We start from the raw sequence: 12260 nt of genomic DNA on the forward strand, positions 1-12260 counted from the left end.
ATTTGGCAACATGTGATGTGTATCAAGTTCCGACCAGTAGATGTAGGAGTTATCTGGAAACAATTGAATAGAGATCAGGGCTGAAGGTCCGTATGGGTAAGCGTGGCCGAGCAGTCCTGGGCGCTGGGTTTGGGGCACCGAATCGCTGGAGCGTGGGTTCGAATCCACCGCTGCCACAATTCTTTTTGCGTTTCTCCATCACGGAGAATCGAGCCCGCCATGGCAATCGCCCGGCAGGCAATCATGAGCATGAATTGTTCCCGTGAATGGCATTTTGCTATCGTTCCGGCACATGCAGTTCTTGATTTACACGAAATGAATATCACCGAGGCTGACTGAAAGAGGTCTTATTTCAGGCCAGAAATGGAAATGAACGCGGTGAGGTTCGTGGATCCTATTTACTCCGGCTTTTGCTGTGCGGGAGAATTGAAAAAGCAGAATCCATCTGCTGAACATTTTGGGAGTCAGGGATGGACTGGCACAAGGTTCCAAGTACTTAAGTTGCCAGGTGGTTATGGCACCAGCACATGTGATGTATCCAAGTTCCGACCGAAGTAGTGTAGGAGTTATCTAGAAACAATTGAATAGGAATCAGGGCTGGTCCGTATGGGTAGCGTGGTAGCCGAGGCAGTCTAAGGCGCTGGTTTAAGGCTTTGAGAATCTCTTCCAGGCGTAGGTTCAGAGATCACGCTGCCACAATTCTTTTGCATTCTTTCCATCTGGAGAAATCCGGGCATAGCTGTAGCGATAGCGGCTTGGGCAATCATGAGAGCGTAATTGTTCCGTGAATATACATTTTACTATCGTTCGCTTTTTGTCAGTTCTTGGTTACACCCAGAAATGAATATCACCTATAGAAGCTTGAAACCCTAGAAAGAGGAGGAGTCTTATTCCAGGCCAGAAATAGAGACAATTAACATTGAGGTTCAGTAGGTCTATTTACTCAGCTTTTGTAGCGGGAGGGTGAAAAGCAGAATCCATCTGTGAACATTTTAGAGTCAGGGATGGACCTTGGCACAAGGTTCAAGAGATACTTAAATTTGCCGAATTTGGTTAGCGCAACATGTGATGTGTATCAAGTTCCCGACAAGTGAGTGTAGGAGTTATCTGAAACAATTGAATAGAATCAGGGCTGAGGAGTCCGTACTGGGTAAGCGTGAAGCCCGAGAGCGGTCTAAGGCGCTGGTTTAAAAGGCTTGTGATCTCTTCAGGCGTGGGTTCGAAGATCCACCGCGCCACAATTCTTTTGCATTCTCCATCTGGAAAATCGAGTCACCATGGCAATCGCGGCAGGTAATCATGAGCGCAATTGTCCGTGAATATACATTTGCTATCGTTCGCGCTGTCAATTCTTGATTTACACGAAATGAATATCACCGCAGAAACGTGGCCTAGAAAGGGTCTTATTTCAGGCAAGAAGAGATTGTCCGTGAATATACATTTGCTATCGTTCGCTTTTGTCAGTTCTTGATTTACACCCGGTGAATATCACCTGGGAAGCTTGAAGCCCTAGAAAAGAGGTCTTATTTCAGGCAAGAAGAATTGTCCCGTGAATATACATTTGCTATCGTTCGCTTTTGTCAGTTCTTGATTTACGCAGAAATAGATATCACTGAAGCTTGAAGCCCTAGGAAAGAGGTCTTATTTCAGGCCAGAAATGGAAAATTAACGGTGAGGTTCGTGGTCTATTTTACTCCAGCTTTTGTGGCAGGAGGGGTGTAAGAATCCATCACCCGCTTGAACATTTTGGGGAGTCAGGGATGGACATGGCACAAAGGTTCCAGTACTTTAGAATTTGCTTACGAATTTGAAGTTAGCATAACATGTGATGTGTCATCAAGAGTTCCCGACAAGTAGTGTAGGAGTTATCTAAGAAACAATTAGATAGAATCAGGGCGGCTGAGGTCCATTAGTGGGTAGCCCGTGGCCAGGCGTTAGAGCGCTGGTTTTAAAGGCACCGATCTCTTCGGAGGCGTGGGTTCAGATCCGCGCCGCGCAATTCTTTTGCATTCTCCATCTGGAGAATCAGTCACCATGGCGATCTTGGCTGGGTAATCCTGTAAGGCGCAGTTGTCCCGTGAATTATACGAACGCTGTCGTTACTTTTGTCAATTCTTGATTTACCCGAGTGAATATACGAAGCGGAAGCCCTGCGAAGAGGTGCTATTTCCTGGGGCAGAAGAATTGTCCCGTGAATATACATTTTGCTATCGTTTCTAACTTTTGGCAGTTCTTCCGGTTTTACCCGAAATAAGATATCACTTTGGGAAGCTTAGCGGAAGCCCTAGAAGAGGTCTTATTTCAGGCCAGAAATGGAGAAAATTAACATTGAGGGTTCGTGGTCTGTACTCCAGAAGCACGTGGCAGGAGGGTGAAAAGCAGAATCCATCTGCTGAACATTTTTAAGAGTCCAGGGATGGACATGGCACGGAGTTCAAGTACTTAGAATTTGCCGGAATTTGGTTGGCATAACATGTGATGTGTATCCAAGTTCCCGACAAGTAGTGTAGAGTTATCTGGAAACAATTAAGATAGAGATCAGATGAGGTCGTATGGGTAGCGTGGCCGAGCGGTCTAAGGCGCTGACACAGGCACCAGTCTCTCTTCAAGGAGGCATGGAGTTTAGATCCACCGCTGCTGCAATTGCTTTTAAAATTCTCCATCTGGAGAAATCGAGCCGCCATGGCAATCGCGAAGCCAGGCAATCATGAAGCGTAATTGTTCAAATGAATATACATTTGCTATCGTTCGCTTTTGTCAATTCTTGATTTACACCCAGAAATGAATATCACCTGAGGCTTGAAGCCCTAGAAAAGTCTTATTTCAGGCCAGAAATGGAGACAGTATATTGAGGAGTTTGTGGTCTATTTATAAAGCTTTTGTGGCAGGAGGGTGAAAAAGCAGAATCCATCTGCTTTGAACATTTTGGGAGTCAGGGATGGACGCAGCACAGGTTCCAAGTACTTAGGGTGCGTTTGGTTGGCATAGCTTATGTGATGTGTATCCAAGTTCCCGACAAGTAGTGTAGGAGTTATCTGAGAACAATTGAATAGAATCAGGGCTGAGGTCCGTATATGGGTAGCGTGATGGCCGAGCGGTCTAAGGCGCTGGTTTAAGGCACCAGTCTCTTCGGAGGCGTGGGTTCGAATCCACCGCTGCCACAATTCTTTGCATTCTCCATCTGGAGAAATCGAGCCGCCATGGCAATCGCGGCAGGCAATCATGAATAATTGTTCCGTGAATATACATTTGCTATCGTTCGCTTTTGTCAGTTCTTGATTTACCCAGAAATGAATATCACCTGAGAGCTTGAAGCCCTAGAAAGAGGTCTTATTTTCAGGCCAGAAATGGGAGACAATTAATGTGAGGTTCGTGGTCTATTTACTCCAGCTTTTTGTGGCGGGAGGGTGAAAAAAGCAGAATCCATCTGCTGAACATTTGGGGTCAAGGAGGATGGACATGGCACAAGGTTCAAGTACTTAGAATTTGCCGAATTTGGTTAGCGCAGCATGTGATGTACATCCAGGTTCCCGACAAGTAGTGTAGGAGTTATCTGGAAACAATTGAATAGAATCAGGGCTGAGGTCGTATGGAGTAGCCCTGGCCAGGCGGTCCTAAGGCGCTGGTTTAAAAGAGCACCAGTCTCTTCCGGAGGCGTGGGTTCCAGCGAATCCACCGCTGCCTCAATTCTTTGCATTCTCCATCTGGAGAAAATCAGTCACCATGGCAATCGCGGCAGGGAATCATAGGCGCAATTGTCCGTGAATATACATTTTCATCGTTCGCTTTTTGTCAATTCTTGATTTACACCCGAAATGAATATCACCTGAGAAGCTTGAAGCCCTAGAAAAGAGGTCTTATTTCAGGCAAGAAGAATTGTCCCGTGAATATACATTTGCTATCGTTCGCTTTTGTCAGTTCTTGATTTACACCCGAAATGAATATCACCTGAGAAGCTTGAAGCCCTAGAAAAGAGGTCTTATTTCAGGCCAGAAATGGAAAATTAACGACGAGTTCGTGAAGACCTGTTGCTCCAGCTTTTGTGGCGGGAGGGTGAAAAAGCAGAATCCATCTGCTGAACATTTTGTGGTAGTCAGGGGATGGACATGGCACAAGGTTCAAGTACTTAGAAATTTGCCGAGATTTGGTTAGCATAACATGTGATGTGTATCCAAGTTCCCGACCGTGTAGTGTAGGAGTTATCTGGAAACAATTGAATAGAATCCAGGGCTGGGAGTCCGTATGGGTAGCGTGGCCGAGAATAGGTCCTAAGGCGCTGGTTTAAAGGCACCAGTCTCTTCGGAGGCGTGGGTTCAGATCCACCGCTGCCACGAGATTCTTTTGCATTCTCCATCTGGAGAAATCCAGAGGCCGCCATGGCAATCGCGGCAGGCAATCATGAGGCGTAATTGTTCCGTGAATATACGCTTTATCGTTCGCTTTTGAGTTCTTGATTTACACGAAATGAATATCACCTGAAGCGGAAGCCCTAGAAGAGGTCTTTATTTCCGGGCCAGAAATGGAGAAAATTAACATTGGTTCGTGGTCTGTACTCCAGCTTTTGTGGCAGGATGGGTGAAAAAGCAGAATCCATCTGCTGAACATTTTGGGAGTCAGGGATGGACATGGCTTCAGGAGTTCAAGTACTTAGAATTTGCCGAATTTGGTTGGCATAACATGTGATGTGTATCAAGTTCCCGACAAATAGTGTAGGAGTTATCTGAAACAATTGAGATAAGTCAGGGCTGAGGTCCGTATGGGTAGCAGTAAGCCCGAGCAGGTCCTAAGGAAAGGCGCTGGTTTAAGGCACCAGGATTGCCTCCCTTGATTTAATTGAGGGTGGACGTGCTTTCATCGGCTCTCTGTAGTTTCAGCAAGTTTTCATATTTGCCGACTGATAAACACATCATGGAAGTCCTTAAACAACCGAAGGGATTGTGAGAAGTCACCACCTATCAGTAATAGAGAGGTGTGCTTGACACAATCTGCACGATGAAAGAACTGGGCTCAGATCATGACTGTGATGAAAACAAAGAAAATGGCGGACTGAACACGTCTGATTTTCACAAACGTGAGTACAAGAAAGAGGCTACATTGAGAGTTGAGACTGGATTTGACAAAGTAAAAGCTTCTGATAGTATTAATGCGATAGAAGATGATTTTGGTGAAGACAGTGTATTTGCATGTGTACCGAGAGGCGACTGGTATGAAATCACTGTGTGTGATGTGGAAACCGCAAACATTGTGGCGGGGGAGATTTCCATCAGTGGAAAAGCATACAACTGTAGACTTGTTACTGATAAATCCTTGGTTGTGTCATTTTTACATCTAAACCCCTACATCGAAGACAGTCAAATCATAGACATGCTACATGCATTCGGCGTAGAGGCAGTCTCAGATATCAAGAGACATTTCATAAAAGACGCAAAGAGGAAAATCACAGATGGAACTAGGTATGTCAGAGTTAAATTTCCATCGGGATTAAAGTCGCTTCCATACAGTGTGAAATTCGACACGTGTGATGGACCTCAACATTTCAGGGTCATTCATAATGGACAAGTTAAAACGTGCAACTTGTGTTTCGAAACAGACCATGTCATGGCTGAATGCCAGTTCGTGGAGTGCCGTGTTTGCCATGAAAAGGGACACATTGCACGAGCTTGTCCACGAAAACGACGTTGTGACATTTGCAAACATTTTATGAGACAATGCAAATGTGACATAAACAGGAATGAAGAACCAGTCACAGAACAGACTAGACATACATCTGTTTCAGAAGATGAGGCAATTCAAGACAGTGTGTATGTGGATCCATATAGTTTATGTATGGAACCGATTGAAGGGGAGACAGCCAATTATGAAAATGACTGGTGTTTGTCGGTCCCTACTAAAACCAACAGCAAAATAAACGACAAAACGGATAGTGGATCTGTCACTGAGCCTGATGATGTTGTACAAGAGAGAATGAATGTGGAAAGTGAGAACGAAAAGGGTGGGAGTAAAAGTGCGAATGAAGAAGAAGGAAAGGGAGAGAAAGAGGTTATTGGCGAGGAGAACACTGATCACAAACCATCTCCAGCCAATGGTAAGCAGAATACCAAATTTAAAAAAATACAAGGTATGAATGAAGAAAGCGTTGTCAGCTTGTCTGAGGAAAGAAAGAGGAAAAAATGCAGTAAATGGAGAAGCAAATGAGAAAGGTCAAGGCTAGAGGTAAAGTTGATGGTAAAACACATGATGTGAATGACTTTGAATGTGAATACGAAGATTAACAATGTATCACCTCTCTTACACCTTAATTGTCATTGTGGTAATCATGTCATGGAATGTGAATGGACTGAGAGATGTTTCTAAAGTTCATCATGTGAAAAATTCACATGCTGATATTTGTTTTCTTCAGGAAACCTTCTGGGATGACGATTTCGTAAAACACTATAAACATCTGTGGCAAGGGCAAATATTTTTCAATAATAGTCCCAATGAAAAAAGGAAGGGAGTGGCAATACTCTTCTCGTCACGGTTTCCCAGCAAAGTAAATTTTCACAGTTGTGACAACACTGGTAGACTTTTAAAAGTGACTTTTGAAAATGATAACGTTCTGTATTCATGTGTAAATGTTTACGCACCAAATAATGCAACTGAGAGAATTGTGTTTTATGACTTATTAGTTACATATTTATCAGGAGATAATGTGATAGCAGCAGGAGATTATAATGAGATAACAGATGTATTCATGGATAGAGCAGCTAATATGAAATCCTTTAATATAAAAAGTAGTAATAAATTACAAAACATCATACGGTGCAAACACCTATGTGATATATGGAGATACAGAAATCCTGATAAGAGAGAATTCACACGACAGCAAATTGTTGAAGGTGAAATGAAACAGTCTCGTATTGATTTCATTTTGATATCAAGATCCCTAATTCCTCATGTAATGAATACATATATAAAATATTCAACTAAAAGCGATCATAATATCACATGCCCTAATTTATATTTCTCTCATGTAGAGAAAGGTGCTGGATTATGGGTTTTCAATAATCAGTTGCTTCAGAACACTGAATTTCGGCTGAGGGTGATAAGCATTATCAATGAAAGTTTATTATGTCCACTTTATGAAGAAGAAACATTGATATGGTGGGATAACCTTAAATATAAACTTAAAAAATGTGCAATTTATTTTTCTTGCAAAAAAAGCAAAGAAGAAAAATGTGAATACTACAAATTGCAAAATAATTTACGACGCGAATATGACAAGTTATCTAAACATCCTAATCGTGATCTTACGTACATCCAAAGTCTTCATAGAGATTTGGAGAAATATGAACAAACTAAATGTCAAGGGGCTATTCTACGCTCAAAAGTTCAGTGGGCTTTAGGATATGATAAAAATACATCTTTTTTCTTATATTTAGAAAAATGAAAACAAGAATCTAATTGCATCAAAGAAATTATGACAAAAATGGTTTAACTCGTAGAACTGAAGATATTCTTGATCACGCATATTCATTTTATTCCAAGTTATATTCAATCGGAGAAACTGATCTATATAAGCAAGATAAAATTCTAGATTTAATAACTGATGTTCTTCCAGATAATGATAGAGAAAGTCTTGAAGCTGTTATTTCCATAGAAGATCTAACTAAAGCTCTGAAAGGTATGAAAAGAAATAAATCCCCAGGCAACGATGGACTTACAGTTGAATTTTATGCTGCATTTTGGGAGGTACTTAAACCCATATTTGGACGAGTGGTGAAATGTGTGTTTGATGAGAAAACCATGTCAAGATCAATGAAAAAAGGTGTTATTAGCCTCTTCTATAAGAAAAGGGGTGATAAAACAGACCTAAGAAATTTTAGACCAATTTCGTTACTCAATGTTGATTGTAAACTTATATCTCGTTCACTTGCTCTTAAATTAAAAACAATTATGTCAAAAATAATTTCGCCGGAACAGTCATGTTGTGTTCCAGGAAGGGATATTTCCGACAACATTCTCTCTGTAAGAGACGTTTTAGAAATAGTGGATAAAAGGTAATGAAGATGCATATCTAATCACGATTGATCAAGAAAAAGCATTTGATCGCGTCTCACATTCATTCATTTTCAAGATTTTGGAAAAACTAAATTTTGGTACATCATTCATTTCTTGGATCAAAACTTTGTACACTGACTTAAAAAGCAGTGTAAAAATCAATGGTCACCTTACACCATATTTTCCAATAGGACAACCTGTCCGACAAGGTGATCCCCTAAGTAGCTTAATTTTTGTTATTGTTAGTCAACCCTTGAACTTACTCCTTAAGGCTAACTCATCTATACATGCGGTGCAAATCACAAATCAGTGCTCATCTTTAATATATCAACATGCAGACGACACTACTGTTACAGTGTCTGATGCACAGTCTGTATATATAATACTTTCGACACTGTGAATGACTATTGTGATGCAACCGGGGTAAAGGTCAATCTAACAAAATCTCAAGTTCTGTGTTTAGGTAAAGCTCGGTCAAACAATATGAATTTTAACTTACCTGTTACTGTTAAAAATGACTGTGTCAAAATATTAGGGCTTTTCCTTGGTCCTGGTCAAGCTCAATGTGAAAGCAAAAACTGGAAAACCAAAATATCCAAAATCAAGTCTCTGTTAGGGTTGTGGTCACAAAGAAACTTATCCTTACAGGGTATGTCTATTGTGATAAATACGTTCATAATGTCAAGGTTGTGGTATATTGTACATGTAGTGCCTGTTCCAGAGTGGGCAAGGAAAGAAATAAATTCAGCAATTTCACATTTTATCTGGGGCGGTAAAACCCCACTGATCAAGCAGTCGACATGCTGTGGTCATTTTACACAGGAGGGATTATCAATTCCATATTTTAAATACAAAATATATGTATTTAGATTAAAAGTCATTCGAAAACTCATGGATGTTAATTTCCATGCAGTATGGAAGCAAACGTGTTCTATGTTCATGTCCCAACAGTATTGTTTACAGTCGTCCTGGTTTGACCCATATGAACACGTTCTATGCTGAGGTTTTGATTGCATGGGACGAAATCACGTGCGGCAGGCGACTGCTTGTCACTAAGCACGAGGATATCATGTCGCAGCCTTTGTTTCATAATCCGCACATTTGCTATAAGGGCAAAATGCTGCTGTTTAGATTTTTCATTGATTCAGGCATTGTCACTATTGCCGATATTTGTTATGAGTTTATCCCCGGCTTTTTACCCCTTCCAGCAATAAAAGAAATTATACACGATCACAGACATGATATACCTGTGTCAGAGATACAGACAGCATACTGTATTATCATTCAGTCACTACCAAGTGAGTGGTTGCCAATTTTGTCCAGTAAAACGATAAAACATAACAATGAACATTATTCTGATGCTGTTATTTGCAAAGATGATGTAAATATTTCTTCTAAAGATCTCACAGATAAATTTAATTATTCCTTATTTGTTACTGCATTATTTTGTGAGCCAACAGCCATTTCATTCTGGGATAACTATGCAATTGACATTAACTGGCCAAAAGTTTGGAAAAGTGTATTCTTGATAGATAAATCCTCTGAACAAATTGATTTGGATTTCAGGTTAAGCCATAATATTATCTACACAAATGAAAAATTATTCAAATATGGCAAAACAGACACTAACCTGTGTTCCGGTTTGTAAAACTGAAGTAGAAAATTTGCTTCATATGTTTGTATTCTGTGATGAATTGTTTGACACAATTTCCGTTCTTAAATCTCTGTTCACAGATTTAATGATGGACACTGGATTTTCATTTAATCAGTTAGTTTCCTGGCTTCTATTTGGTTTTAATCATGACAAATCAGTCTCGTCTGAGCACAGTATCAACATATTGCTATCTGTATATAGAATCTCTGTTGTCAAGAAAAGAGCGGTTCTTTCTTTACAGAGATCCAATCTCAGTCTGGAAAAATTATTCAACTGTTACGCAAAACAACACTTTAATCTGTTGTGGGCAAGGTTTCAATCTGAAAACCGTGCTGATAAGTTCATTCAGGGATATATCATGCCAGTAAACTTCCTGGAGTTAGACGGTAGTAAGCTTGTATTTAAGTATCCGTTTCAAGAATGAAATGCATGTAATGTTATACATGACTTGAATGCAATTCAACATCTGTGATACCTTTTAGCCCTTTTATGTAACATTGTAAATGCCTCATGTACAGTATCTTCTGTAATAACATTTTATCAAAGAGAAAAAAAGGATTCCTGGCTTTCACCCAGGCGGCCCGGGTACGATTCCCGGCATTGGAACAAATTCTTTTTCCATCTCACAAGAAAATGAGTTCAACTGCAAGAAGTATGCTTTTGTCATGTGCACAGTCATAAGTAAAAGGCATGCATTTGAATTCATAGATTTAAGTTCATGTATATCCTAGTGTCCACATTTTCCAATACATGCATCAAGTCAGCCAGTGTGTTATTGTGGAACACTATCCCATCCCTCACACACCATGAGACGTTTCCTTCTGCAAGGACACTTACCTTCCACCACACCAGTCACATCTCAAAATGAGCCCCACCTCGTCAGTTCCGTCTCTGTGGCGCAATCGGTTAGCGCGTTCGGCTGTTAACCGAAAGGTTGGTGGTTCAAGCCCACCCAGGGACGCACTTGCTTTTTGTAAACATAAGTAATTGATATTTCGCTCTTTTTCATTTTCATTTTTCATTTTAAAAATCACGCATTTCAATTGATAGATTTAAGTTTAAGCCCACCCAGGGACACAGTAAACCCTGTAAAATGAGGGTTGATATTTTGCTCTTTTACTTGCTTCACAGTGTTTTTTTTCATGTTGACATAAAAGTTCAGACAGCGTGACATGGCAACGTTTACGTCAGCAACATTTACGACTACCATTTGTCTTAGTCATGGCTCCGCAACGCCTACGCATTACCTGCGTGAGACACCGATCTTGTGATATTCGTGCCCATTCTTCATGCACTGCCTGCCTACGCTGAATGACGTGTTCAAGGAGCTGACCGTTGATGTTGTGGGAAACTGCGATCGTGTTCATCCATCTAAACAGGTTTACGTCGGGCGATATCGGTTGTAACGCAAACGTTAGTGCTCATATCGCAGAATAGTAACAACATACAACCTTCTGACTCGAAGTCCAGTCTCACGAAGATGACTCTGCATTGTCTTTGCCGACCCCCTACGCATACCAGGCACAATTGACCTGGCGTCCGTCGCCGTGAGGGTCCGATGACTTAGATGAAAGCCCCGTATGAACCTGCACGTTGCTGAGGCTTTGATCCTTGGTCTGCCAGATCTTGAGTGATGTCTTGACCTGTATTGGTGATACCTGTTCCAAAGACGTGCAACTGTGCTGAGCGAATGAGGACTGTGACCACCCTGCCTCAAAAGGTCTGATGGCGTTATTTCCAGTTGCAATGTCTAGTCGTTGCACACTGAAAATGACTAACATTACAAGCAATAGTAGATAGTTTCCATAAAAATGCCACGTCCTTACCATCCATTTCTCCAAAACGTGTGTAAATGTATTCCACTTATATTTCTAAACAAAATCAAACTACACCTGATTTCAGTCACAATAATACCAAATAATCTATTCGAGTGATGTAATCTAACCAATCAGAAAACAGAAGTCAACTCTGTGCCGTATGTAACTTGGGGATATGTGCAGAATGTTTAGTTCTCCACATCACTCAAGGTCGAACAGATCTGTGGGTTTCTTTTTCTCAACAATCTAAATGTTTGATGGATGTGTATATATGACTAGCATGTGACACAATGTTCTATTTTTGTATAAGTTGTTACTACTATGCCACTCAAAACTCTCCATAGAATATTGATATTAGTAACCCATTCTTGTCGTAAGGGGCAACTAACGGGATCAGGTGGTCAGGCTCGCTGGCTTGGTTGACACATGTCATAGGTTCCCAATTGAGCAGATCGATGCTCATGCTGTTGATCACTGGATTGTCTGGTCCAGACTCAATTATTTACAGACCGCCGCCATATAACTGGAATATTGCTGAGAGCGGCGCAAAACTAAACTCACTCACTCACTCAACACCCTTCCAACCGAAACATTAAATTGTCTCAAAGACACTTCCAGGCCAATCATGAGTATTTAATAGACACGGCTTTTACCTGCACATATACTGTTCGAAAGCAACAACGGAATATTACAGGTTCCTACACTACCGTATAGAACAACAAAACAGTGAATGTGCATGTGTCTCATAC

General features: G+C 41.0%; 1 non-coding gene across 1 annotated transcript; it reads left to right on the forward strand.

The window, feature by feature from the left end:
• Positions 1-10581: 10581 nt before the first annotated feature.
• Positions 10582-10655, forward strand: Trnan-guu. The gene has a single exon. It is a non-coding gene; the product is annotated as a tRNA-Asn (tRNA).
• Positions 10656-12260: the final 1605 nt, after the last annotated feature.

The sequence above is a fragment of the Haliotis rubra genome, unplaced genomic scaffold (assembly GCF_003918875.1).
Source record: "Haliotis rubra isolate DU_JTF1 unplaced genomic scaffold, ASM391887v1 Scf54, whole genome shotgun sequence".
Classification (NCBI taxonomy): domain Eukaryota; kingdom Metazoa; phylum Mollusca; class Gastropoda; order Lepetellida; family Haliotidae; genus Haliotis; species Haliotis rubra.